This window comes from Petromyzon marinus, chromosome 24 (genome assembly GCF_048934315.1).
Source record: "Petromyzon marinus isolate PM22_M1 ecotype Great Lakes invasive population chromosome 24, UKy_Petmar_22M1.pri1.0, whole genome shotgun sequence".
Lineage (NCBI taxonomy): Eukaryota > Metazoa > Chordata > Hyperoartia > Petromyzontiformes > Petromyzontidae > Petromyzon > Petromyzon marinus.
In genome coordinates, this window is record NC_133690.1 from 8,984,845 (window position 1) to 9,011,858 (window position 27,014).

The following is a 27,014-nucleotide window of genomic DNA, read 5'->3' on the forward strand; positions in this document are numbered from 1 at the left end:
CCAAACATTATTTAGTATTTTGACAGCAAGACCATCGTTGAAAGATGAGCATATGTATCACTGCAGGTCTTTGACCAACCTACTTAAGACATAAATGGTCTGGTCATGGTTACATGATGTTATCTATTGATTCACGTAGTCAAAGTGTATCCACTGAGTAACGAGTGCTGGGTGGTACTCAACATCATCAGCAGCCCTGCGCCAGTGGTAGAAATTCCACATTCCTTTGGCGCGGGGACTGACTTATCCAAAGAACATCGACTGGAGGACAAAGGGGTACTCGTTTTAACAGCCCCAGAAGCTTGCTGGGCAAAGTCGAATACTGACCAGCATTTGAACCCGCCGGTTTCTTCTTGCGAGAGTTGAGCGCCCTAACGTAGCACCACCCAGCGAGCTAATTTGTTCGGCCAATTAACACACACCGCTGTGGTGTATGAACCACCATGAATGTGCATCACTGTAAAATACATTTTAAAAAGTACGAAAAGGCAATAAGAGATGTATTTTGTCCCCCGTTTCTGCACACTCACTCTCGGCACCGCCAGCACGACACCGCAGTGCCCATGAAGCACGTTTGTAACACAATATCGCACGGAATGTTATTCAAAAGCTAATTATTAAGCGTGGGATTTTTGTGCTGAATGCCTACATTTTACTCCCATGCCACTCTCTAAGGTCACACGTCCTTGAAATAAACTTTGCCGTGCAGCCGACGTTTGACTTATATCAGATGAGCCCTTTCTAGCATACTGCAGCAACATTTATTTTTATACAACGTCAAAGTGAGCCTTTGTAAGCAGTCTCTTGACAGGTTGGCAATCTGGGGGAAGGCAAGTGCATATATTTACGTACGTCCACGATGTTGAAAAGACTGTCAAAACATGGCAAAACCTTTCTCCAGGAATGGGCGTGGGCAGCATTTATCTTCGCCCTACTTCAGTAGTGATCATTCCACATTCCTATGGCAGGGACCGTTGGTATCCAAAATACAGGAATTCTCACAAGTGGTACTCAATTTAAGCTTGATGTCCGACGTTTTGCTCCACGTGCCGGCAAGCCTCTTTCTTCAGGAACTGGAACCTAAATAGAGGAGCTGCAAGGACTTCTAGCGGAGACGTCGGATACCGTGCCGGATTACGCGCGGTTCGACACGGACACACGTCGGCGGAGAGCCGTAGAGCACAGCTGCGAAAATAAAACAACCTACCCAGTGTCCACGACACAGCGTGGCGTGCCTTCGCGAAGAGGCCGGTGGGAAAATATCGCCACGAGCCACGAGCAAAGCCTTCAACGACGGTTCCAAAGTAATCTAAGGGACAATGCTGTGTCGGCCCCACGGCCTCCTGGAAGCGCATGATTCCAGCAGCAATGGTTCAATAACAAGCATCTGCAGAGTCAGGCTTGCTTCGACCAATGCTCGTGAACTGCGAGATGTTTATTAGGCTAGGACACTCTCCGCACGATGGCGAGGAATGTGCGTGTTATTGATTTTTGCTTTTGGCAGACGGAGGTCATTGTGGACGCAAATATCACAACATTGCTGGACGTGTTGAGTGACTTGGGGCTCATGTATCTGGGTGTTTGTGTTTGTATAATTGTGTGCGCGTGCTGTGTGTTTTTATATATAAATACAGCATTGTGCGGAGCGGTAGTGCAACGGTTAGCGGTGCTGCGCTATGAACCTGGTGACCCGAGTTTGATTCCTGCTCACCGCTAACACCAGTGACGATTGCCTAAAGCGGTTCTGGGCATCGCCTAGGTCGACTGAGCCTCAAATGAGTACCTGGTGTGGTGTGTAAACATCACCACTGGCGAGACAAAGGCGCCCGGACGTGGTGCTGGCCACCCACCCCCTTGTGTGCCGTGTTGGCTATACAGGGGATCTTTGGCTTTTTGTGTTTATATCCATATACCAGTGGGGGGAGGAGGGGGGTGGAGTGGTGGTGCAGTGTTTAGTGCCCTGGAACATGACCACTCTCTATGACCCGTGTTCGATCCCTGGTTATGATACACAACATCAGTGGCAGGTGAGGTGTTGATATGCCTTGAGCCTCTTTTAGGTCAACTCAGCCTGAAGCGAGTATCCACTATCCCAGCATGCTGTGTGCACACCGGCAATGAGGAGATGATGACGGCCGGACATGGAGTTGGCCATGCCAGCGCTTTGTTTGCTGTCCCATAGGCGCTTGCTAACTTCACGTGACAATACATGTCACAGAGCGTAATAGGAGGGTATCTGTCTTATGCAGTGCGTTCACAGCTTGAATTGCGCTTTATTATTTGGTTATTTATCACCCTATATTATGAAAAAAAGTTTTGCTGCCTGGCTGGCTGGTAGGAGGACATCACAGCGGAAGGGAGGGGCGGACATCCAAAGGACGTGCACGCTGCTAACATTATACAAATGAAACAAAACGGTATAAAATAACCGTTAAAAAAGAAGCACCGCTAAAGCCGCTGAAGATCACAAGGCGATTCTGGAACGCTCCATCCAACTCCACAGTGGTTACGGTCCACGTGCATGATACCCGGACCAGATTTATCCGAACTGTTTTCTACGTCTAGTTCGCCTGTGTAAAGAAGTCAGTTGTTTTTTTTGCTCTGCCTTGGCTGCTGAATATTCACCCAGGTCATATTTCCCACGGCAACACACTTGTTTTTGCCTCGCAGTCCACCCACAACTTTTCACTGTGGTGTTAATATTTTCCACGCTGAAGAGAGAGATGAGCGGAACAAAACAAACCTCCTCCTCTCTGCAGCAGAGTTAAGAAAACGTAAAATTGCTCAATGCAGTCACACTTGAAAACAACAATAAAACTTGACTTAAAGCTTTCGTGACTTTGCAGGAATTCATATTCTTTGGGACTTTCGGTAAAGTCACGTAGATAGGTTACCGAAAGACCCAAAGAATCATAATAAAACTGTTTCCCAGTAAACACGCAACACTGGGCCAATTGCTGGTATGCGGTTGGAACCGGGTTTGCTCTTTCCTTAAAATGGACCTTTCACAGGTACGCCCTGCCGTCATGCGGGCACGAATTGAAACAGCCTTAATTGAAGGTGCAGAAAGAGCAGCACATTGCACAGCGGTGTTCTGATAACTCTAGCAAGGGGACACAGAACCACCTTTGTATTCAGGATGTGGTCCGTGTGCATGTCTGGACAATCAACTGAATTATAATTCATAATGCTTGAATGGGTTTCAGCGAGCCGTACGATACACTGATCGCCACGTTGCGTTTTTCTTAAGCTACGTATTGCTCGTCGCCTGCAAAGCGCAGTTTAAACCCTACGCGACGTGTTTTTTTTATTTTTCAAGGATAATTTAGACAATCAAAACTGATAAATATTCTCCAATGACCTTTTAGTAAAGTAGGCTGCTTTAATGTAAATCGGTAAATCTAAACTCTTTATTTAAAAACAGATTACTGCGTCTCCATTGCAAGGGTGACACGGTTAGTGTAGAAAGAACCATTGTTATTTTTTCCCAATTGACAAGTAGTTATTGTTCAATATTGGGGTGTTATTTAGCATGCAGGCCACACAGCAGTCTGCTTTTGAAAACGAATCTTTAATAGCCATTTTACTGTAAAGAGCACACTTTGATTATATAAAAATGCTGTACGCTTTTATCTCCCGTGAATCAGACATTAATGTAAATGTATTACATCTATTTAAACAAGATGATAACATGAGTTATTCAAAGGAAAAAAAAATCACCGTCTGGCACAATTATGTTTCGCTGACTGGAGTCTATCTGTGATGGTTGTGTAAACCTACATGTTAACAATGTTCAGGCTTCTCTGACCACGAAGCCGGCTAATATTAATTTAAGCACCTACCCTTTGTGGGAAGTCTTGAGTGGATGTTCGGTGGATACATTGTTCACTGCCACAAAAATGTGGAAGTTCCACAGTGGGGTTAGACTGGAGATAAGTGCTCTCCTATATCAATGTTATATAGATGCTTAACTACGAATATATCATGGATCGCTCAAGTTAATGAGATAAAACGGACAGCAGGTGGCACGAGATTGACTAGTGATGGCGGGAGACCAGGATTAAGTTGGGTGGAGGGGAAGATGTGCAACTTTTTTTGCGATATTGAAAAAGGATAAATTATAAGGCTTGTTATATACGTGTGGCTAGGCACTGCTTGTGTGAAATACGTGTTCACTGCATACGTCTAATTCTGTATGTGTGAGACACAAGAGGTAGTGTCTTTACGCATGTATGATAATTGTGGCTCTGGTATATCGAGCAACGAAACCCAGTCCTAGTTTAACATTATGTCATTACAGGTTAGCGCAGATGCCTGTCTTCTTGAATACACTATACTCGTATATTTTATGTATAACCTTAATTTCCAGCCCGTATGCGAGTTTAATTGCCCCACATAAGTGAATTCACTTAAACTCAATGTTGATAATTGAAACAAAATGTGGGCCATTGTGTGGGTTTTAGTGATGCGTTTGAAAAATACGGCCGCTTCTAAATCTTGACTTAAAGCTTTCGTGACTGCAGGAATTCATATTCTTGGGTCTTTCGGTAAAGTCACGTAGATAGGTTCAAAGAAAACAATCAAAAATAATTGAAAACTACGACGTTTCGATCGCAATGCAAGCAGTAGTCTTCAGGGAAAAAAAAGACAACCGCTTGTGTTGCAATCGGAATGTCGTAGTTTTCTGTTATTTTTGATTATTTTCTTTGAAACCTATCTACGTGACATTACCGAAAGACCCAAGAATATCTCCGCTTCTGTTCAGGGCAAGGCCGGACCCTAATCAGACAAGCAAGGCCACGTTGTGCCTCTCAGAATTAGAATCTGTGGCGCCTGCTTAGCAAAACGTGGAGGCCCCTATTCCAGCCATTGGAGAAAATGTAACACCTTAAAATTGACCACCATAAATAAAACCCAGCCAAGTGGCCCTGCGTTTTGGAGCGCTGAAACTGACAATGGCGAAGCTGAGAGGATGGTTTCAAATTAAGCAATCATTGGAAAGATGTTCTAAATCAAACCAAACATTAAACTAATTCTAGATTTAAAGCTTTCGTGACTGCTAGGATCCATACTCTTTGGTTCTATTGGGTAAAGTCACGTAGGTGAAAATTTTATTTTATTAAACTAATTTTCAATGGTACAGTATATTTATTCAAGTAGTGGTATTCCAAACTTTCACAGCAGCTTATTTCCCTTCACACCAACATTATGTAAACTCCCCCCCCACCGTGCCGGTCCAGTACATATTTTTTATGCTAATTCCTTTGTCAAGGCGTTTTTTGTTTCCTCCCACACAGCTTAAAGGACGCGACCTGGGCTTGGCTGTCTTCACTCCAACGCTGTCCTCTGGACAGTCCGGTCCCTTCACCTGATGAAGGCCGCTTGTGTTGTGGCCGAAACGTCGTGATTTTTTGTTATTTTATTTTTACCTACGTGACTTTACCGAATAGAACCAAAGAGTATGGATCCTAGCAGTCACGAAAGCTTCAAATCTAGAATGGCGAAGCTGCGAGTTTGTGTCAGGAGTTGACAGAGCCCGCCCCATCCCTCCCGAGTCGATAAAATAAGTGCCACTTCGTGGGTGCTCAAAAGTGGCTGTGTCCTTTGTAGGGTCTGGCCCTGACATGCCAACGTGAAATTTCTACCGCTTGAGCTCACGGGCTTGCCCGTGGCGACGAATGCCAGCTCACTCATTTGATTTGGACTTTGACGAAAGAAACGTAAAGATATAGGCACGTGGCAAGACAGCAGGGTGTTTCGATGGGTTAAGTTAAAAGCAAAATAGTTAAAGAGGATGGCCAAGGATGGAATAGATGGATGCATCAAACGCTGGAATGTAGCGATGCTTCACAGTGATACATGGCAGAGATAGGTAGAAAACAGTGTGATACTTTTGCAGATTTAATGACCATTGCTGCTGCATGGTACATGCGTAGCGGTGATTGCAGACACGTACACACACCGCAACGAGAGCGAAATTGACAGCACAAAGAGGCTACAAGCTTATTTAACAAGCTGGGAAAGTCACGTTAGATATGAATGAGCAAAAACAACATTCTTGGCATGTCTTTAGGGGAGCTATGAAAGCATGTTTATTTATTTACTCTGGTAATAAATGAAAAGTCTAACGTAATGCAGTATTTATACGGGTATTCAATTTTAAAGTATTTAGTCCGAATGTTCTTGGTTGTAAAGATCAGGGTTTGCATTAATTGCATTGAAAAACGAGGTTACTGAAAAATTTGACGAGCCTTGTTGGTTTATAATATATGTACAGTATTGTAACGGAGTTACAATACTGTACATATATTAGCTACACGCACCTGTATTTAACCAGGTGCGTGTAGCTAAATCTTCTTCAAATACATAAAAATTATAATTCCCAGTATATTTTCATAGATTTGAAAACGTTTAATTAAAAAAAAACAATCATTTAATGCTTTAAATGTTAAAAAAAGATGATTAAAATGAAACATGTGTACTCACTACAACTAGTATAGCTTGTATAATAATATTCAACATCACATTCACATCAATCACTGTGAATACCCAAGATTGCCAACTTCTTCAAGAGGAATGAGGCCAAACAAACCTCAAAGGTCACTCAGATAGGCCTTCTAAAGTTGTCAAAAATATCACCAAATAAGTATCGGAGTGAACTGAGACAGGATTCTTAATCCACACCTGGAATGAATTCACACGACTGTTGACCAAGTAATACTACACATCGTGACTGATACAGGATCCTCAATGATGCATCATTTTTATTTGTAGCGAAAGTCGCTCGATTTGTCGCCAGTTAATTTGACAACACTACTGTAGATCTAGCAACGACATTACTTGGTTGGCAACGATGTAAATACCACAACAAAGAGCAACGCCTGATGTCACATTCGGGGAGAGACTCTCCACTGCTCCCTTAAAGCCACTGCTAGGCTTCTCAAAGCTTCCATGAGGCCAATGGTTGTCTCAACCTTTTTGGTATGGCCCCCCCCCCCCCCAACCAAGACAACTAGTCTCCCCCCCCCCCTCCGCGCCCCCGCTCCCCCGCTCCCCCGCTCCCACCCCCAAGGTTACCGAGGCCACAATACTAGAGGGATCACATGTCCATAACGTGTTGGTGCGTGTTGTTGCCGCAGCGTGGCACTGACGTCCCCAGCACGCACATTAGAAATGTTTCCTGCACGGTATCCATGCTACGGCCTGCGCCTCCGCCCTTGCCACCCACAACAAGTTTAGCAAGGCTGCACTGGACTGTGTGCTCCTCCCCACCCCCTCCACCCCAGCCACCCACCCACCCCAGCCATCCCCCCACCCACCCGAGCCACCCACAACAGGTTGATCAACGCTGAACGCAACTGTGTGCTCCTCCCCACCCCCTCCACCCCAGCCACCCACCCCCTCCACCCCAGCCACCCACCTCCTCCACCCCAGCCACCCACCCCCTCCACCCCAGCCACCCACCCCCTCCACCCCAGCCACCCACCCCCTCCACCCCAGCCACCCACCCCCTCCACCCCAGCCACCCACCCACCCCAGCCATCCCCCCACCCACCCGAGCCACCCACAACAGGTTGATGAACGCTGAACGCGACTGTGTGCTCCTCCCCACCCCCTCCACCCCAGCCACCCCCTCCACCCCAGCCACCCCCTCCACCCCAGCCACCCCCTCCACCCCAGCCACCCCCTCCACCCCAGCCACCCACCCACCCCAGCCACCCACCCACCCCAGCCACCCCTCCACCCCAGCCACCCACCCACCCCAGCCACCCACCCACCCCAGCCACCCACCCACCCCAGCCACCCACAACAGGTTGATGAACGCTGAACGCGACTGTGTGCTCCTGCAATCGCGCAGTGGGGCCCTTCACTCCATGTTCCATGAATGAAATAAAAACAAACATTTTGTAAATTAATAGATTATATCGTCGTGCAGTCGTTGTTGGCTGTGATACGACTATACTCTTTGCTTCTATTCGGTAAAGTCACGTAGGTAAAAAAAATAAACAAAAATCACGACGTTTCGGCCACAACACACGTGGCCTTCATCAGGTGAAGGGACCAACCTGTACAGAGGACAGCGTTGGAGTGAGAAAAGTCAAGCGCAGGTCGCCCCCTTTAAGCCGTGAGTGGGTAAACAGAAAAAAAAAACGCCTTGACAAAGGAATTAGCAAAAAATGTAAAGCTGTGCAAGCTCGCAAATAGCATCAAAAATACATTAGCACCACCGTGAGAGTTTGGGATGCCACTAATTGAATGAACAAGCTGTACCATTAGAAATTCCTTTAACGTTTGGTTCGATTTAGAACATCTTTCCAATGGTTGCTTAATTTGGTGTTGTGGCCGAAACGTCGTGATTTTTGTTTATTTTTTTACCTACGTGACTTTACCGAATATAACCAAAGAGTATGGATCCTTGCAGTCACGAAAGCTTCACATCTAGAATAGATGTGATACGACTATCAACTCCCTCCAAATAAGGGGCCTAGTATTAAAATTAAATCCTGAAATTTTATTCCGCTATAAAGTTGTCATTCTACTCACTTACACGCAGCACGAGAGTGCACCATTCTCATAACGTTTACCCATAGGAATGGATGTGCCTGGAGTCAGTGTCAAGTTGAGTGAACGTTCGGTCTTCACCGTTGTCGCACGTTAATCAGCCAACAGAGCGCCGAGTTTAAAATCACAAGCTGCAAAGTTCACATTCCAGTCATCATCGTCATCATCATCCCTCAGGGTCAGTGAGGAGGACCACCCGCCGAGGATACAGCCACTGCCGTGTGAAGTCAACATTGGCTGTAGTGTGAAGGGAAGACTGCCCTTCCCCACCGCTCCCGCCAGAGGAAAGTGGAATTTCCACAGCTGGCCTGGGACCCCCAATGCCAGGGGTCGGCAACCCGCAGCTCTCCGGAGCCACACGCGGCTCTTTAAGGACTGTGCTTCGTGGCGTTATTTATTAAGGACCGTGGCTCGTAATTCACCACACAGTGCATTGTGGCTCTTGAAATATTTTGTTGTTGTTTTTAACGAATTTCAACAACAAAAAATTACTGTTCTTGTTATTTCGCTTGCCGACCCCTGACCAATGATGTATGAGCACCAACAAAATGCTCAAAAGAACCTTTCAACGAACAACCAAATATTAATGGGAAAGGTGAATTACAAGCGTTCGCATGTATAGTTGACAGCTCCAATCCACTAGCAATAATTCCGCCCGCACACTGAAATACACTGGTAATAATAATGCTCTAGTTTTGTCTAACATCGCTCATGTAAACTGCATCTCACAATCGCCGAGGAATCAAAGACGAGCTCGAAGGCAGCCAGGCGGTGAGCCGGCACCACCAATTGCCCAAGCTCTGCAGTCCTCTCTCTGTGTAAAGCTGTTTAGCCAATCAGTGAGTGTTTATATGTGTGAGAGGAAACCGGAGCACATGGAAAAAACTCACACGTGTGAGGGAGGCAACAACACTCTATCCTATACAGAAAGGACAGATGATGTTTGTCCACGCTTTTTTGTGCCACCTTATCCTGGCGAGCCAGGGTATGGCACCTCATGAATGCCCACGGGAAGGGAGTTTCACAGCATGTGTGTGTGTGTGATCCACCAACCCTTCACTGCCTCCAAAGTGCCAGATTACAGGCCACATGCATAGCCACCGATGCCCGACTGTGATGCACGGTTGGCTACGTATGGCGCAAAAGAAGTTCAACATAAATACATCGAGACATGGTTCTTGCAGAAAGGTCCGATCAGTCCATCGTAGGCATTTTAAGGGTGCCGTTCAGTTTGAAGGAGAGACGTAAAAACACCCATAGAGTGTGCGGGCGAGTGTGATGGTGGGTGAGACCAAAATGTGATAATGGGGCCCCAGACGTTGTTATTTATAGTGCGGCTTCTGTATGGGAGTTTGGCAGCAGTGAGTCCCACTTAAAAACGATGCCCACGCCTTGATATTTTTCTCTTCTTTGCCAAGTATATAACAGTTGTGCTAGCAGTGTCGGAGCAACGAGTGAGACATCTGCACTGAGTTTGGTAGCTTCTAGCGGCAGCGGCACGGACATTTGTCTCAATTACCTAGAACAGCCTTGATGGCACGAACACTGAAAAGTGGGCAAAGAAGCCTGGAGAGATGCAGGCTGGGAATCACAGTGAGGTCTCAGAGTACGCTGGGGTTAGGTTCCGTGTAAGCGCAAATTCACGTAAGCTGGTGTTGGCCTATAACGCGTGTAATGCATACAATGTTAGAGTGGATATAAAATGTATACAAATGTACATAGACGATTAATAAAGTACAGTACTGTACAGTAAATGATTCACTAATCATCGGTCGCATCCAGGTCAGGTCGAACACTATATTATTATTATTAACACTATATTATTATTAACACTATATTATTATCACTGTTATTATTAACACTATTATTAACACTATATTGTTATTAACACTATGTTATTATTAACACTATATTATTATTAACACTTTATTATATTATTATTAACACTTAATTATTATTAACACATTATTATTAACACATTATTATTAACACATTATTATTAACACATTATTATTAACACTATATTAGAACATATAGATTTTTTGGACGGGCGACACCGTCACACGCCCTCAAATCCACGTTCGAGTGACGGCAAGGGGTGATTTGTGCTCACACTCAGTGTGGGGTTCGCCTATACGAGTGTACTCACACTCAGTGTGAGTACAAATCGGGGTCGGTCGCCTATGAGCGGAGTCCGCGTGCTCCGAGACCTTACTCTACATTGAGAGATTGAAGAAAGAGGAGCACGTGGAGGAGTGAATACGCACGCGTCATTGAAACTCCTTTTGAAAGAGTAAATGGGCGTGGACAGGCACGACGATCACCATGGCCAAGAGTAGTGACGGAGTGGCAGCCAAGTAATGGACGCATCCCTCAGAGATGGAGCTCTGAAACCAGCTCACGTGCAGGTGCTGTGGATTATTACATCGCAGGATCATGATCGATAGCGGCGGCTTGCGAGTCCGTCATCCAGCCAGTAGGTTAGCTACGGCTGATGATGATGATGTACGTATGTTGAACTTCTTTCGCATCGTACGTAGCCAACCGTGCTAATCGTGTGAAAACCATGATGATGATTGCTTGTGTTGCAGTCGAAACGTCGTGAGAATTTTATTGTTTTATATATATTTTATTATTTTGTTTCCCTTCTACGTGACTTTACCGAAAGAACCAAGAATATGAATCACTGCAGTCACGAAAGCTTTAAATCGAAACATATACTGTATAATAGGCGACGCTTTGGGTAATAGCCCTTCTTCAGAGCACTTAAAATCAAGACGAATGAGTTGAGTGTTTTGTTATTGTGCTTGTGCACCACTGCCAACGAACCGGCAGCATCACCAAATAATGTGAAATCATATATACACAAAGTTATCTAACTGGTGCTCTTCAGATTGTAAAACTTTAAACATGATTGCTGTGTCTCGTGGCGTGAATGGTGACATGACGTACCATCGTTGTGCTACGAATGTTGCCTTGACACGGTAACACGATAACATGATTGATAGTGCCATGTCGAAGTGCTTTGCGCTTAGCGAACTTTACATAGCATGCCGATGCTAATATAGTTAACATTCCTGCACAATTGGAAATGCACTGTAAAGATAATACAACATTTTCCAATGCAGACAGTACCTTTCATGGTTTTACTTTGAATGCATCCCCCCCCTCCCCGCCAAAAACAAAAATAATCAACAGATGAGCATGCAATACAAGACACGGTATGATCACCGATATATAAATGAACTCGGCTGCTGTAGTTCCAGATGATTGTGCAGGTACAATTCAGTGCCCTGATTAAGATTTGCAACTAATTTTGGTTCAATATGTAAAATGCCTAGATTAAACGTAAGTGTTACTGCATGTGCAATTAAAAGAGATGCAATTCACACTTTTTTTTGTATCCACCCCTCCTCCCCATCTCTGTTCACCCAGAAGTTTGTCAATCGGTAGGTCAAATATGTGTGGGTATGCCCACCTCTTACAAGATGTCTGTCCAGCATGGAAGAGTAGGCCAAATAGCCTCTAGAGCAGGGGTGGGGAACGTCCGACCCGCGGGCCCTTTGAGGCCCGCAAAATCATTTAGTCTGGCCCTGCCAAGGCAACCGCAGGCGGGACTCGAAATTCAATATATCTAGGAGCAAACCTGGAAAAGCAGTGGCGAGTAGCAACAACATCATCAATGCCAGATAACATCACCACACGCCTCGCCAAAGAGAAGCAGTTACAGCCATCACATTAGGGGTGAGTTAATTAATGTTTGACCAAATATAACAAGGCTAATTTTTAAGTTGTTAGTTTTGTATGGCCCGCAAATGATGTTATACATATCCAAATGGCCCTTGGCAGAAAAAAGGGTTCCCCACCCCTGCTCTAGAGGGTACACTCTTGAGGTCTCTCGAGTGAATGTCCCATCTGCCAGCAGTGGCGTGAGCGAGCAAATGCAGGGCTGCACTTTTACTCTGTAGATGACACACTTGGCTCACAACATATGCATGCGGAATTTCCATCCACATCTAAACAGAGAATAGCACAGTCCAATGCTTGTTCGAGTAAGAAACACTTTGACCGTTTTAACTTTTGATGGATGAATGTGGTGACATATCAAATGTTCTCAAGATGACGACGGTGATGACGATGACGATGATTAAGTCAAAGATTATGAAATTAAATTAAGTGAAGCCTACTCCGGCAGCAGGAAGCACGCACTGTGTCAACGGCCAAAACAATGTTGGCCCCAGTGGTGCAAAGTTGAGAAGGGATGCCGCGCAGCGTGACGTTTATTCAGCTATAATCGAACTTTCAAACATAGCCGTCACGTGACTCATGTTGTTTACAGAATGTTTGCCGCGTGCATACATGCGACTGGTAACACAATGCATTTCGGAACAATGCTACCAAGAGCCGTGCGGACTAAACATCATACGCATTTCCGAGCAAACGGCCCAACGCATTCGTCAATGTGTTAGGCGGGCGGTACTGGGCCACGCACGCCTGTAATCCAGCACTGTGGAGGCTAGGGTCGGTGGATAAAACTCCTTTCCTGTGGCCATCGATGTGCGCCATATACCCCGGCTTGCCAGGAGATGGCGATGCAGCAAAAAAAGTTCCATCTGTGTGACTTTACCGAAAGAACCAAAGAAGAAGATGGAACAGAGTTGTTGGCACCTTTCACACGTGGGGTTTCCGTCGGTCACTTGTGTCCTCCCAAACGCACACACTCATTGGCTGAAAACTGTTTAATACATAGAGGGCCACAGAGCTTGGGCAATTGTTCATTATCTTGTTTGCAAAACATTTAGCCCTCACCTCTTACGTGATATATATATAAAGTCAAACAATAAACTAAACTAAATTATAAAAATTAAACATGTTGTTTATGTTAAGGTAAGGCTCATTGAGCTATAGACAGAAGCGACCTGGCCACAAATAATAGCTCAACAAAGTGGCTCATCACGTGGACATTTATATCAGGCAAATACTCTAAAAAGCGTGTTTCTCAATGTGGCGGGGGGGGGGGGGGAAACAGGAGGACCCGGAGAGAAACCCATGCGACCACGAGAAGAACATGCAAACTCGAAATATACAGGCATCGGTCAGGGTCGAGATTGAACCCACGACCTCCTGTATACCAGACGAGGCAGTTAACATCCCACCACGGTGGTGTCTTAATCAATGCATTGTTGCACTATTTTAGAGGCGCAACATTACATCGATTAAGCGATTAATATTAATCCTTAACTCTCAAAACATCTCTCGAATCGTATGTGCACGAACATCTGTTCAGAATGGGTTCGTGCCCAGTCACCAATGCAACCACAAGAGGCGCTACGCTATTCACCGCAGGGTTGAATCTATTCGTGAATGAAGTCACGAACTCGGATTGTAACAATTCATCAAATCTCCACGGGGGAGAAACATTGCACCCCCCCCTAATGTATGTGTTCATGTACGCATGTGCTGTGTACACACACTGTTTATTTAAGTGCGTGCATGCGTCTATGTATATGTGTGTACGCATGTGTTTATGCCCGTGTGGGTTGAGCAGCCGTTTGCTCACTGCGCTACGAACTCGGCCATCCGAGTTCGATTCCCGTTCACAGCCAACACCGGTGACGACAATCTGAACCGGTCCTGGGCCTCCCCTAAGTCAACTCAGCCTCAAATGCGTACCTGGTGCGGTGTTGTAAAAACATCGCCACTGGGGAGACGAAGGCGGTCGGGCGTGGTGTTGGCCACCCATCCCCTCGTGTACCGTTCCGGCCTTCATAGGTGCTCGCTAACAGCACTTGAACCAACGGTCTGTTAAGGCTACACGTGGGATCTTTGTCTTTGTGTGTACACGTGTGTTTATGTATGTGGCAAGCCAGAAGTCCTCCCAGATGTGTGAGGGTGGTTTGCTCACAATCTGGCTATGAACGAGAGACAGAAACTCCACGTGCAGTGGTTGCGGACCAGTCTTACCATAGGACAACCTGTGTTGACCTTTCACAAAGTATGCATATATTATTACATATAAATATGCATGCATTTGTGTGTGTGTGCAATGCATACACATCCTTTAGAAGAGTATGAATAAACTTTGGCGAAGGGCCTTACGGGTCCCGTTCCGTGAGGTTTCCCATTCTATTGTATGCGGGCGTTCAATTTGATTGTTGCTCCTTCAACAATCGCCGTTTTGTTGCGTAAAAACAAACGAACGAACAAGTTTTGTCCCGTTCGCTCGAAGGCAAATCACCACCAAAACCACGCACGTGATCCGCGTTATGTGAAATTCCACTGTGGAACAACGCCTGCTAATTGCGTGCGCGCAAAAGTCACATTGTACAACAGCAACAACAACAAAAAATGTGTTTAGCCGTAAACACAAGTCTTGTTTATAATAAACGGATGTAATGGCCAAGTTAACTGGGTACAGTGTATCCAGCAAGGTCACACACTCAGTAAAACAATGCATTCTTTCCTATCACGCGAATAAAACGAATCTCGAATGTATACACACAAGGCCGAGCGTCGTCGTCCGCCCCCCCCCAACCCCCCAATTTTCTCCTGTTGAACTGTCGAGGCTTTGTGCTGTTGGCGAGCACCTATTAAGGCCAACGTGGGCACGCAGCAACAGGTCGTGAGCGCAGTGCATAACCGACCACCTGGGTTTGCCCCCCCCACTCCCCTGGTCACGGCGGCACACCGCCCTAGCTACTCGTCGCAATGCACCCCCTCCGACACACGCGGCTGGCACTGCGTCGCCGCGTGTTGTCAGAGAGGATGATCGCCCCGAAAAGACGATATCAGAGACCTAATTCTCTCAACGCCTTTGTCTTTCACTCGGGGGATGCATTTTTTTTGTTTGATTTTGTTTAAAGCACTGCAAAAGCGTGTTATTAGCTGCGCGTCAGTCAAACTCGAACGTTGGCATCTCGGATATGGAAAAAAAGCAACATGGAGCTAAACAATTAACATTTTCACGTGTTTGAGTATTTTTTTTTTTAGTTGTTGGTGATTGGGCTCAGACCGCCAGCTTGCTGAACGTGAGAACCGGTTTTTATTCGCAGCGTGCCGATACACAGATTCAAACCCGGGGTCTCGGTGGTGCCCAGCAGGGCGATAAAATCCCCGAGCCACACAGCCACGCAAGGTGCACACTCGTCAAAGCACCATTCATTACCACTCACGCTCACGCGCACATTCAAAGTACTGCAAGGCAAAGGATTGGAGCAGCCGCTCTGAGTGACTACTTAACGCTGCCAGGCACCGCACATGACGAACCTATAGACGCACAAAACCAAGTACTGCACTCATCTTAATGTGAGTCAACCTCGTAGAGACCCACACCGAGACTCGCACCTCCGATTAGCACGGTTGGCTAAGTACGGTGCGAAAGAAGTTCAAAATACATTCCAATTATGTTGCAAATCGCCAGGAATATAACCGAAGTCGTCATGATTTGTAGTAACGCATGATCACAACAGTGGTACGCTTATACATGCATTTACAGATTAGCTAAATATTTACAGACGACTTGATTTGATTTTTTTTTTACGTAGCATTTTTATTGACTTACTCGGCCGCGCATTCGTTCTTTGGCACGACTCGTACAAAAGTGGCATAGCTTCAGCGAAAGTCCAATTGTCACCAGAACGAATTCGCTCACGGGAGAGAGAGAGAGAGTCCCCGGTAACATCGCCGTCCACGCACATTTTGTGAGTGCCTGCCACGGGCGGCCGAATCGACGCGCAACCGCGCAACCGACCGGGCACGCGAATTCCACCCCCAAACCCCCAGCCCCCAGCCCCCCTTTCTTCCCCGTGGATCTGGCCCTGCATCGACTCGACGTTCGCGAATGCGGAGAGAGGCGCGTTGAGAACGACGCACGGCGAGAGGGCGCGAACGAACGCCTTGGGGGGGGGGGGTACCTTTGAATTGCACGCGCTTTTTGGGGTTCTCTTGACCATCTCTGCTGCTGCTCCTCCTGTGGTCGTCAGTCTTGCGGAAGAGCATTGCTAATTCTCGCGTCGCAAACTCGTCTTTATATATAAGATGCAGGTGTACAATGCAGATATTTCATGTAGGTATCTAATGTAGAAAAACAAAAATTGCGGATATATAATGTCGAGTTCAAGCTGCTGCGGGAGGAGGAGGAGGGGGGGTTGTCTTCTTTGAATGTAGTTTCTACCGACAGGAGAGTCCCTTTGGAACCCGAAGCGCTGGGTTACCGCTGCAGCCGCCCGCCAAGTGCTGAGCAAGTGGGGGAGCTTTGGTGGCGCTGTCCCCGGTTTTTGCCCGCGCGAGCCCAACCTCCCTCTCGCCCGAGCACACACGCCCACCCCGGGCCCTCCACAGCGGCACCCCCCCCCCCCCCACAAAGCTGTGGGTCCCCCAGCGAACTGACGACGGATGCCTCCGATTTCTCATTGAAACTGCCAAGACAGAGGTGAAGTGAAACCAGGCGTAAGCCACGCAAAGTCGGCAAGTGAAATGTCCAGTTGGGCCCTGGTGTGCGCATTCTATTTTATGGTGAGACATTGGGAGTGTGTGTGCGTGTGAGTGTACATAGACAACAGTGCATACGTACATGTGCGTACGTTCATTTGTGTGTGCATAACACCGTGTGCGTAAGAATGTGTGTCTGTATCTATGTGTGTACTTTCAACAGCATGGGTAAACGATCATACAGTGGCTCACATACTGAGGTACAACTCCCAGATACCGGCGTTTCATTCCAGGCCATTTGATAAGATTAAGAGACGTATAGTATACGGAGCTTTATTGCTCTTCCTCGACGTTAACTTATCATTAGATGAGCAACCTTATTCTCCTGTGTGAACTATCAGCATTAGGGAGACAAATGTGGCCAATGCTGTTGCTGGCCACACTCCCATCTCCTGCGCTGAGCCAGTTTGAAAAGGCGCTTGCTTACAGCACTTTCCACTTAAGCAAACGTGATTTGTAGCTTTGATCATTACCTGTGTATGAATAGTTCAATGTTAATGTGACATTGTATTGAGGGACTACTGCTGTGTGGCGTTATCTTGGCGTTGTCTGGGACTGTTTTGTTGTTTTTTGCTGCCTTGCCCAATCTTGATAAATGGGACTTTGCATAAGTTTTATTTTTTGTTTAGTTGTATTTCGCGGCTTGCACTCTTATCGTTGTTTTTTTTGTTTTGTTTGCTGTCGTAACTTGCTGAGTAGGTGAGTGGGTGTTAAAAAAGAGCTTCATTGCTCATCGGATTCTTCCTAATTGGGGGGGGGGGAGGGATTATTCAGCAGTACAGAGGGCAATTGGTGCAGTGGCTCGCTCCCTAAGCTTTGATCCTTGCAAAATGATTTTAATCACCCCCAATCAGGCACAGCGGTGTCAAGTGCCACCCGAACTTTATCGGGCGTCCCAAAGGTAAACACGGCGGCTCAAATGAGTGTCCCACGCTGTGGGTGGACTATCAGAACTGCAGAGACACAGGCAGCAGTAGCAGCACAGTGGTGTTTGCTACGCTTCCCGATCGCGTGCCGTTTTTTTCGGAGCATAATAGGTGCTCACGAACAGCAGTTACTCCCAGAGTAACATGAAAATTAACTGGGGAAATGTCTAGTGCGTGCTTATTCTGTGCGTGTAATTACACACGCGGAAATTATTGCATTTGCCCGTTCGCCGTTTTATAAACGTAAGTGCCATTTATTTCAATGACGGTCGTTCATAAGATTGATGGGATGGGTAAAAACGTAAATGAATGCCATTCCGCATAAACACATCCTCTTTCAGAATAGGTTTTAAAAAGGTACATTTACTTAATAGCTGAGCTAATTATGAGTTGACCTAATCATTCCGTTGGTGGTCCCAGCGATAGCGCTTGTGGTGGCTCTGCTCACCCTGTTCGTGGACCCCATGGCTGACCCAATTCCAGCCAATCAGCATCGACCAGAATCACCATCGAAACCTATTACATAGTTCATTAGCCACGTTTTATTGGGATTTGCACGAGGCCATCGATGCCTCGGGAGGCATGTTCGCCTCAGGTGAACGCCGCCGCACGCTGGAATCGCACCGAGGTGGCTAAGTCAGTGGTTCTTAACCTTTGCTGCTGCCTGCAGCACCCCCCTTTGGTTTTCAATCGTAAAAAAAAAATGTATAACGTTGATAAATACAAAGGGTTTGATGAAACAAAGTAGTTGTACCTACGTGCCCGTGCGTAATTTGTGTTTTCGATGAATTTAACTTGTAAAAAAATCTGGCCATGTCTCGCACTCCCAGGGGGTGCGTACACCCCAGGTTAAAACCCAGCAGTCGAGCCACTGCCAGTGCTCTTGAACCCACGGGAATAATTACACATTTGGCATGGGGTTAGGTTGTATTGATGCCAGTTTTTTTTTAAAAAAATCAGCTGCTGTTTATTGTCTTTGCCCTTGTAAATACCGCACGTCAACTCAGGGTTTCACAAAGTGTTCACAAGCCACTCATCTGATGGCCACACATCGGTGTGACTAGGTATTTCTGAAGTGAGCAACGTACGTACGTGTAAGTTTGTGTGTGTTTGCATTCCCTTTGCTGTGCTGAAAATATAATAACAAAAACAAGTAAAATTGTAACCCCCCCCCATGCCCCCCCCCCACCCCCGTCAAACCTCAGGCTCACAGGAACGGAGGGTTAATTTGAAAGTAACAATAATGAATTACAGCCACCAAGGCAAGTGCCAACTAAATAATAAAAGCACGGTGCGATACGCCAACGAACACTGAACCTATCGATTACACGACAAAGTTCGCAGCGCCTCTGCGTTCGGCAGTGCTTGTCGTCAATGCAGGCCATTAAGTCGCTGGGTGGAAATTCCACATTGCCATGATGGGGACCAGTCTCTCTATAGGATGGCGACCGTTACATTTTCTGCAACGCAGGACTCACTTTTAGAAGCTACGAATGGACGATAGACTGAGTCAACACTCGACCGAGATTTGCACTATACAGCCTCAGACGCAAGCTCCGTTACGTCTCGGACGTAAGCTCCGTTGTGTCTGACGATGTAGATACGGTTTGTTTGCGTATGCCTGTGACGGGATTTTTGACATCGCTTTTTTTAATTTGTTTTTAAGCTCTTTTTTTATTGTTTACGCTGTTTGCGGTACGTTTTGGCATGTTTTGTGTAAATAACGTTTATTTGCTGCTTTGCACATTTCCATCCAGCAATGTCCGGTAACTATCTCCACTGCCGAAGGATGGCTGTAGCCATCCTTGTTAAGATGCTGCTTAGCTCAATGGCCCTTACCAGCTGAAATTAAGTCGAAGGCTGAACTATCAACCTTTGAAGCACTCTTAACTACAGCCACATATGGCCAGATCAATATTGTTATAATGATCTGCGCCTTTCTCTGGCATGAAAAAAAAAACCCGGCCGGTTTCAACTAGACCCACAAAACACCGATCTCTTCAACAATGATCTGTGAACCATCATTTGCCGGCAGTGTTCCGGTTTGTCACCAGGCTGCTCCTGAAGTTGTCCATTGGCTCACCCATGAACCTCGACACAAACGTCTACACACTGCCGGGCAACTCCCTGCGATGCGGAACAATAATTGTTTGTGAGAACTAGATAGAAACAGAGCCCCAAAAATGTTGTGAAACTCGAGATGCCCTCCATATGAAACACTGCAGTCAGTCCTCGTTTAACGCGGTAGATGCGTTCCTGAAAAGTGTCGCGTTAAGTGAAAAACAATAGCCCCATAAATAATGCAACCAAAAAGTTTGGTGAGATACGATGTACTACTACGTACACCACACAATGAGATGGCGGGACAAATGACTGGGGGTAACGCCGCGTTACTGTATCATTCCGTGTACCGTATCACTGTACCTCTCAGCCGCGCAGCTCAAGAGAGCATTTCGACCAGTCAGAAACCGCGTTATAACGGGCGCGTTCTGCATTATAATGGGCATTTTCTGGATTCTGCGATAATTGTCCCCTAATGGAAGAACCGGGTGTTAGCGAAAATGCATTAATAGTGTGAAAACGCACTCGGCAAGGACTTACTGTATTCTGTTTTACACCAGTGACAAAATTATGCTTTCCTGCTTACAAGTGAGCATTAAAAAAAAAAACTACCGTACAGATTTTTCCAAATCAAACATGAGAAAATTTTAGGGGCGGTGTCATGGCCTAGCGGTAGCGAGTTGCGGAGGTTGACGGTTCGAATCACAGCGACTGCCTCGATTATCGCCACGGGTGCATTAACCACAGCAATACTTCTCGCTGTCTGCTTCACAGTGGACTTCATTCGCAGGAGTAGGCCATCATGTGCCAGCGTCAGGGTCAAAAACTGTAAGATTTGCAAAATGCCCACAAATTGCTCCATTTGGATTATACATAGCAAATCATCGCCCCCTACTGGCAGACGAATATCTCAGGTCATACTTACAAATGAGACTCTTCCTGGCCTCTTGAGTTATCACATGGTGAATCAATATAGGCTTGAAACTTATGCGAGAGATGCATCGTGATTACAAATATTTGAAGTCCGGTTTTTAGATTTTGTTTTGGAATTGAAATTCAAAAGCGTGTGCTGTGGGTCAGGGTGAAAACTGACAAAATGTGCAAGCGCAATGTTTGGAAATGTTCCGTAAGCAAATGCTAACGATTGCAATGTGTTCTTCTTGAAGCCCATGAACGTGCATGTGAATAATGTACGTACATTAATTTTCTAAGAAAATACTCAATAATTTCCCCACCACCCACCCCCCTTACATGCTTTCAGAAGTCAAATTGGATATGCCAATATTTTAGATTGGATATGCCAATATGTTGATGAGACTAAAATGATTTTTCATATGCATGGGTAACATTTTTTTGACAATTAGAAATAATACGTACTTACATATGTATGTATATACGTGTGAAATTCCTTTGTGACGTCAAAACTGTGGATGTCATCTACATGCACTGCTTGTACGTTTCAAATTTCGTGTGCAACCCGCTATGCCTATATGGGAAACAAAAAAACACACTCCAATAAATTGAATATCCAGCCCCTCGCAAGAGAGCTGCACTACAATCTTGAACCCTTAACAAAATGTAAAGGCTCAGCCCCACAATGTCTCGGTCACGCCATTTGGTGGAAGGGCGTCCACGAAGGGCAGCGCTTCGTAACCTTTCTCACTCTGCGGCACACTCTCGGGCTGGCTCGATCTTCACGGCACACCGAACCCAACAACTCCCTCTGGGCCCGCGTGGGCCTGGGTGTGCTCTGGTGGACCCGGGTGGGCCCGAGTGGGCCCCAGTGAGTCGGTGGCTGGGGGTGGGGGCTGACGGCTGCCTGCTGCTCTATTGCGCCAGGGCGGCCAATGGTGAAGGAGAGGGCGGGAGGTGGTTGTCGGGGGTTTGGGCTTCTTACCCTTCCTGTAATTCTGAAACGACCGCGCCACAGCTGGGGCCCGTGGCGCGCCAGTGTGCCGCCTAGACGCACCGGTTGCGAAGCATCGCGCCAGAGGCAGCTCTCGCGAGTTCCTCCAGCGGCTGGCTTGGCCTGCTCTTCCACACTGGTCAGACGTTTCTGAAGAGGTGAGAGTACCCAACACTTTAACGCACCGCGTTCTCCTCGGTCTTGTGCTCGCCTGTCTCTCCCCCCTCATCGTGCTGTACTTTCCACCACGTGCTCTCCGTTCCAGCAACCGTGGACTTTGGTGAACTCCCTTCGTCACCCAACGCCCAATGGGAGGGTTGCTCCTTCCCGATTGCTCCCTGCCGCGGGCCATCTGCACTGCAAACTCCCTCCAACTGTTCCTGGCTCGCCACCTTCCTCTTCTTCCCTGCCTGTGGCTACACGCCTCGCTCCACCACACCACAACACCACCCCTCACTCTCTCCCTTGGCGTCAATCATCGCCAACAATCATCGCCGCATGCCTCCCCTTGCCCGAGTAGAGTGGCTTCAGATGGTGCAGTCAATGGCAGGGGAGACACCTAACAAAAACTCAATTTGTCTTCAAGTTACAAAAAGTGGATGAGTGGGAACTTGAAAAAATTGTGTTTTATCTCATGGACACCTTTCATCCAGCATGGATGCACTCAAGATATTTCACAGCAGCCACCTACCAGCCAACACACGTGGTCCTGCTTGGAAAGTCCTTTGACAGACGTAAATGGGACGCTTCAAGCATGCACGCATACGTTTCTGCGCGTGGTATCCACGTATTGCCTGCGGCATCTTCCAAACGCTGTCCTCACTCCGGCTGATTCATGTCTCCATAAAAAAAAAAACCTCAACAGCCCTCGTCAACAACACTCTGGGCCTCAAAAATAAATAAAAAAAATCCGGTGATATTTTAGGTAGTAGCCCCTTCTTAATAACACGTAAAAGGAGGCCGGAGAGACAGAGTTCATGAGGATTGGAGACTGCACTTAACACCATTGAGCTTCATGAGAATTTCAATTTGTATTTTTTCTGATGCATTTTAAATGGACATATGAATAGCTACCTAATAGTAAGTGCATGTATAAACGCGCAGCTCTAATAACCTAGACTATCACGGGTGTGCAATATCAACACATTGGCAGCTCTATTAAACAATTCTGTCTTGCATTTTATGCTGAACTGGTAAATTGTCTATGAAGAGTCTCGAACATCACGCAGCAGCAAGTTACCGGCCGATTGACTGCCGAGTAGATGAGTGGGTGGGTGAGTAGTAGTGTGAGTGGGTAGGTGAGTTTCAAGCTGGTGGACCGCTGAGTAGGTGAGTTGGTGGGTGAGTAGGAGTGTGAGTGGGTAGGTGAGTTCCAGGTCGGTGGACCGCTGATTAGGTGAGTGGGTGGGTGAGTAGGTGAGTGAGTGGGTAGGTGAGTTCCAGGCCGGTGGACCGCTGATTAGGTGAGTGGGTGGGTGAGTAGGTGAGTGGGTGGGTGAGTTCCAGGCCGGTGGACCGCTGAGTAGGTGAGTGGGTGGGTGAGTAGGTGTGTGAGTGGGTAGGTGAGTTCCAGGCCGGTGGACCGCTGAGTAGGTGAGTGGGTGGGTAGGTGAGTAGGTGTGTGAGTGGGTAGGTGAGTTTCAAGCTGGTGGACTTCTGAGTAGGTGAGTGGGTGGGTGAGTGAGTAGGTGTGTGAGTGGGTAGGTGAGTTCCAGGCCGGTGGACCGCTGATTAGGTGAGTGGGTGGGTGAGTAGGTGTTCGAGTGGGTAGGTGAGTTCCAGGCTGGTGGACTTCTGAGTAGGTGAGTGGGTGGGTGAGTGAGTAGGTGTGCGAGTGGGTAGGTGAGTTTCAAGCTGGTGGCCTGCTGAGTAGGTGAGTTGGTGGGTGAGTAGGTGTGTGAGTGGGTAGGTGAGTTCCAGGCCGGTGGACCTCTGAGTAGGTGAGTGGGTGAGTAAGTGAGTAGGTGTGTGAGTGGATAGGTGAGTTTCAAGCTGGTGGACTTCTGAGTAGGTGAGTGGGTGGGTGAGTGAGTGGGTATGCGAGTGGGTAGGTGAGGACGATGGATCACTGAGCAAGAATCTGCGAGGTCCAAATGCCGAAAGAAGATGGCGACGATTGACAATGGAGTGTATCGACACTACGTGTCCATGAGATAGTGTGGAGTAGACTGGCTCCTCCCCCCCCCCTCTCTTACCTATATAGCCTCTTGTTACAGCAGCCCTTTTTGCCCACTTCAGTAATTGTTTCTTGCTGTGGTTGTCCCACCTGATGACGGACGCTTGTGTTGCGCCCGAAACGTCGAGATTTAAAAAAAAAATTATACCTACGTGACTTTACCGAAATAGCCTAAGAGGATGGAGCAGTTGTTCCTGCAGTTGCTGCAATTTATGTTGGAGTCGTACTGTCGTTGCTGTGGTTGGCAGCTGCTGTTGTAAATGTCGTTGATGTTTCATAGTTGCTGCCATGGTAGATGCTGTTACTGTGGTTATAGTTGCTACTGTGGCCCTTGTTGAGTTGCTGTGGGTGTCGTGACTGTAGTGCTAACTGCTGCTGGTGATGCTGTAGTTATAGAAAGTGTAGCTGTTGCCGTAGTTGCTGCGGCTGACACCACAATAGCGGGATGTTAACTGCCGTGCCTGGAGGTCGTGGGTTCGAACCTGCTGGTGATGCTGTAGTTATAGAAAGTGTAGCTGTTGCCGTAGTTGCTGCGGCTGACACCACAGTAGCGGGATGTTAACTGCCGTGCCTGGAGGTCGTGGGTTCGAACCCGACCCTAACGCCTGTATTTTTGGAGTTTGTTGTCCGGGTCCTCCGGTTTTCCCCTCCACATGTAGAATCAAGATCACGCATTTAGGGTTGTTTGGCTCCTGCTGTACATCTCCACGTGATGACGATGATTTAGCCACTTCGTTGAGCTTCTGAAAAAAGCGCTATACAGTATAGCTCAGTGGGACTTATCTGGTAAAATGAAAAAAAAAGTAAAAGTTTAGTTTTTACTTATACAGGAGACCTCCTCTTATACGTGACCCTATGACCCGCAGACTCCTTGGGTCCATGACGTATGCATGTAAACTAATAGTTTAGGTAACCCACGTGACACCGGCCGTACGTGGTGATGCAGCCCATTATATATTTATTTTTAATATAAAAATAAACCCCCATTGACACGGGCACTACAATTTATTTATGTTTCTAATACTTCCAGCAGAATAGGGGGGGGGGGGTTATGGGGTCAATGACGAGCCGACGACGAGACAAGCTAACAATACACGGCGCCGTCGAAAGTGCCACACCCACAAAGAACGCCAGACAAATCCTTCGACGATTTCAAAAGCATTGCTAAACACACTCTTTCACATTCAAGGCTCTGCGTTGTACAATGTCGTTGGCACGGTTACACTGTGGGGAAGGAGCGCGTAGCGTAGGGGTGAGCGCGCTGCGCTTCGAACCCGGCGATCCCGGCGATCCGGGTTCGATTCCCCGCGCACGGCCAACACCTGTAACGATTATCTGAACCGGTCCTGGGCCTCTCCCCTAGGTCGACTCGGCCTCAAAAGAGTACCTGGTGCGGTGTGTAGACATCGCCACTGGGGAGACAAAGGCGGTCGCACGTGGTTGCTGGCCACCCACCCACCCTCTCGTGTACCGTTCCGGCCTTCATAGGTGCTCACTAACAGTACTTGTCCCAACAGTCTGTTCAAGGCTATACGGGGGATATTTGTCTTTTTGTGGGGACAAGGTGCATCGCCCCCCCCATTATTGATCGATTGGCGGTCAGCACATGTGATGCTGACCCGGTCCGTCACGGGGGGTGGGGGGGGGTTGGGAGCACACGTTGATACATTTCACGGCTGTAGGACATTACGGTACGGCACGGCCTGTCTTAAAATGCCAAGTTCACTCCCCCCCAACTCCCCCTTTGAATGTATGAGCATTGGCAGGAATCACGAGCGCCGTTGACTTCCCAGCAAAGCGGTGCTGCTACTGCAGGTGGTGTCGATTTTACCGAATCGAACGGCTGACGACAACTGCGTGGGCTGATTTGACCCCACCCCATGTTCCCTGGCCGTGAATGCCAAAGTTGAGACCCCTGTGGATGCGCCAACTGGACCGTAATCGACCGGCAGTGTTTGGAGCAAGTTGGACCTTGGCTGGCCTGTGATGTGGGGCACGTTGATTCTAAATGGGGGGGGGGGGGGGACCAGAGGCCTCGGAGAAATATCCACGCGACCACGGGGAGAGAGATACATGCAAACTCCAAAAATACAGCAGGCGTAAGGGTCGGGATCGAACCCATGACCTCCTGCATACCAGGCGAAGTAGTTAACATCCCGCCACTGTGGCGTCAGCAGCAGCATCGATGGCAACAGCTCCAGCTTCTACAACTACAGCAGCAACAGCAGCATGTTCTTTGGCACGATGCCCGACATTCTCGCTCCCGCACGGCTGGAAGCTTCTTTGACAACTGAGCTGAAACGTCGGACAGAGTGTCGAACAAGCACACGGTACCAACCCAAAAGCATCGGAGAATCACGCTGCACAACCGTAAAAACTCAATGTGGTGGCCTGTTACACCGTTCACAAGAGAAGCCCACTGAGATATTCTGGGAAATTGCTCAAAACTTAAAAATCAGATCATCGTTATCAGCCAGGACCTATTGAATGTCTGTAAAGTAAATAAATAACATTGGTGACCTCCATCGTAATATGCCCAAGTAATGCCGGGGGGGGGGGGGATGTCAACGTGCAAACAGTCCTTACAACAATTGCTTGACACCCAAAGTTCGATGCCAAAGAGACATTTCACACGTTTAGTTTTGTGAGCGTGCACGTTATTTTTGAAAGTTGATCTGAAAAAGTTGCGCGTGCAAGCCTAGAGTCCAGTTGGGGTCATCTCAGCCCATAATCCCACTTCAGCAAAAAAAATATTGCAGTGGTTTTCCCACCTGATGATGATTGCTTGTGTTGCAATCGAAACGTCGTGATTTATTTTATTTTATACCTACGTGACTTTACCGAAAGAACCAAAAAGTATGGATTCCTGCAGTCACGAAAGCTTCAAATCTAG

General features: G+C 47.2%; 1 protein-coding gene across 6 annotated transcripts in view; it reads right to left on the reverse strand.

Annotated features, from left to right (window-relative positions):
* Nucleotides 1-27,014, reverse strand: part of LOC116945424 (SH3 and multiple ankyrin repeat domains protein 2-like) — a 661,289-nt gene that overhangs the window by 201,347 nt on the left and 432,928 nt on the right. The gene's annotated exons all lie outside the window — the stretch shown is intronic.